Raw genomic sequence first — 3,600 nt, forward strand, 5'->3', positions numbered from 1 at the left:
TAGACTTGCATGCTATGATTGCAAGTCCGAGCCACGGACCTGATCACAACCGTAACCAGAGTCCTAACCAAAGTCCTAGCCACTGTCCTAGCCTTACCTGTCCTGTTTTTCACTGCTCTCCCACACACAGGAAAATTAATGGATTTCTCAACATTTTGGAAAACCGCGTCCGAGAGGTGGCCAAGTTCGCGGTCAAGTCAAATGAAAGTTTTTACCCGAATTCTTGAAACTTGAGGAGGGAAAAAGATTCTCTTTGGCCACAAAACTGGCTAGAGCTGACATGGACATGGGTGCGACGCAGAAGTGTGGGAGAATGCCAACTCAAATTCTGAAAGCTTATATCTATTTTTTTCAAAAGGAAAATCGTCTTGAGGCAGAGCTTCTTCTTGGTAAACAATTAATGTGTTTGGGAGTCGCGGGCACTCGGCGCCGTTCACGAAAGCGCGACAGAATGGTTCTGCTTCAGCAGCGGAGAGTTTTAGCGGCTGTACAAAGGAGAGAGAGTTGGTTCCATCTTGTCCTATGCCTTCTAGTGTCGTAAGATCTAATTCCTCTAGCCTTTCTTAGTAATTAGTGGTGATGTAGAGCCAGTGTTGGCTGTAACAGCGGTTGGTAGAGGTTTTAAGCTACGTAACGGAGCCATTGGTCAAGTATATGATACGAGAAAGCTCATATGACGAAATTCTAAATTATTCTCGGCACTAGTTGGGAGCTTAGCTTTACATCTAAGGAATGAGTGCAAGGTGTCGTGAAGACAGATTACACGGGACTAACCACATTGTGTGTGGCCATGTCGGGCGACTAACCCTCCTATAAAGATGGGAATATTAACGTCAAGTAACAATAGCTCTTGACACAAACTCCAACTCTTCATATAGTGTAGAGTATAGCTGTATAAATGCCATGTACCTCAGTTGAAGTTCAAGTACATTTATTAAGACAAAAACATACATCTCATAGGGATAAAGTAGCTTAGGCTATTTCTACTCCCCCCCCCCCATGTACCGCAGTATGTTAATCAACATATAAAGGAAATGGTGGGGAGTTTCGGGCACAATACTCTCCTCAAGAACTGTGGTGCTTGTTGATGATTGCTGGAAGCACACGCGTTCCTTCTCATCCCAGACTGTCGACCGTCCGGTCTATATACCTCCCAGCCTGCCTGCCCCCTAGCCTGCCAGCCTGCCTGCCCCCCTAGCCTGCCAGCCTGCCTGCCCCCTAGCCTGCCAGCCTGCCTGCCCCCTAGCCTGCCAGCCTGCCTGTCATTCTGCATGGAGAGCGATAAATAAGGAACATATGGCAAGCCTAACATTTAGAAGATGGAAAATATAACTATCCTCAACACTAATTATTTCAACATTGATTATTTCAGCGGAAAATCTTCAAATCAGTTGATTTTTTTTTTGTATCAGCAGAAAATTGATAATCATATTTGGGAAGTGTTGGTATATCACCCGGAAAGCTTTCTCCATAAAATATTTGACATCGGTTGAAAATTCTTCTTATCGGCTAAAATTCCTTCCTATCCACTTCAAATTCTGTCACCTGGGAAGTCTTTGCACCAGTCCTTCATATCAGCTGGAAATAATTTGTATCAATTGCAAATCTTTACTGTTAACTTGAAATCCTTTGTATCAATTAATATTTCTTCCTATGAGCGTATGTGTGCCATTGTTCTTCTACATATTTACTCCTTGAATAAAATAACAGGTTTGATTACACAAAGTACACACTAAAACAGCGTAACTTGCTAATCCAGACAGTAACTTACTTGACTAAGTTAATTTTGGCGTGCAGTTCCTGATCCTATTATGTGCCTCTGTTACCTTTTTCACACCACCCACAGGATGGGTATGTGGTCCACTACCACCCACAGGATGGATATGTGGTCCACTACCACCCCAAAGGATGGGTATGTGGTCCACTACCACCCACAGGATGGGTATGTGGTCCACTACCACCCACAGGATGAGTATGTGGTCCACTACCACCCACAGGATGAGTATGTGGTCCACTACCACCCACAGGATGAGTATGTGGTCCACTACCACCCACAGGATGGATATGTGGTCCACTACCACCCCAAAGGATTCTAATCTGTGCAGACCATGGCTTCTCCTTTCTCCCCTTTCTCCCCTCTCTCCTTCTCCCCTTCCTCTTGCCCTTGTTCATTCGCCCCCTCCCTTGTTGCCTCATTTCCCCTTCCCTTTTCCCCTCCCCTGTTGTCCATCTGTCCCTTACCATAAAACTGTTGGGGTCAGGTGACCTTAGATAGGGAGACCACCCCTGACCAGTCCTCTGCCATTCCTTGTCCCAATCCTATTCCCTAATTCCTCCCTCCAATCCTCTTTTCTAATCCCACCCAATCCATCCGTCCCAACCATTTCCTCTCCTCAGTCCGCCATAGTCATTGACAAATTCGAGGGTCGACCCTAGTGCCATAAAAATCATGCTCTCAAGTTTCCCTTAGGTGGAGAGCCCAGCCAGGTCCCCAGGAGGTGGTCGTTTACTGTTTAGTTCCAGTCTCTGGGAGAGGACGGGCAAGTGTCAGGGTTTTCAGTGGCCAAGAGCGGGGTCTTTTGGTTCATTGGGTGAACCAGGGAGGCCTAGTGGGCGGAGTCCCCCAGGGTAGTGCCAGACGTCCAATTGGCTGAGCCCTCAGGCTTAGAGCAAGACTTTGTACTCATTGGCTTAGGCTGGGAAAGGCGGGGCTTATTTTGGACCTAGGAAAACTTAGAGTGGGAGCTGTTCCCACTGAGAGAGTTTATGGAAATATTAAGTTCAGTGTGTCTGGTGTGGGACTTGGAAACAGGCTCGAGGACCTGGGACTGCCCTTCAACATCTGGGCCAGTTACAGGGATACGGAATGTGTTTGAGTTTTGTACATCAAAGTGAATTGCACTCCGTGTTCCATTTGCCTCTTAGGACTGTTATATTAGAGTAGGATACATTTGAATTTTATTTAAATTTACGTGCCTGTTTCAATAAAGTGAATGTTTTGATCTAGTGGTATTTAGTTAATTCCCCCTTTTTGGTTATTAATGCTGTGTTATTCCTTTTTATATGTGGTATTCACGTGTTAAATTTAAAGTCCCTTTATTCTCAATAAGTTAAGTAAAGGTTATATGGTTTCCTCCCCAAGCAATTATATTTACCAAGATTCTTATGCCCTTGAGTTCAGGATTATTGATTTCTGTCCTTCCTGGGAGGTCAGTCATCTAGACACATTCAGGTATTTTAGCAGGAAGGTGGTGGCAGTGTTTAATAAGTTTTATTCCTTATTTTGAAATTAATAAACCCTTCATTTGGTGCTCCCCCCTCATTTAATATTTCAGTCTTAATATCATCGGGTAGTTCATTGAGGGTCACAGTGATCAAGCAGCAAGCAGTATTAAGCTAGGGATGTTAAGCGAGACGGAGTAGCTGTCGCAGGGTTATTACAGGATGGGTAAGTGGTCCACTACCACCCACGGGATGGGTAAATGGTCCACTACCTCCCACAGGATGAGTATGTGGTCCACTACCACCCACAGGATGGGTAAATGGTCCACTACCACCCACAGGATGAGTATGTGGTCCACTACCACCCACAGGATGAGT

The sequence above is a fragment of the Procambarus clarkii genome, chromosome 70 (assembly GCF_040958095.1).
Source record: "Procambarus clarkii isolate CNS0578487 chromosome 70, FALCON_Pclarkii_2.0, whole genome shotgun sequence".
NCBI classification, from domain to species: Eukaryota; Metazoa; Arthropoda; class Malacostraca; order Decapoda; family Cambaridae; genus Procambarus; species Procambarus clarkii.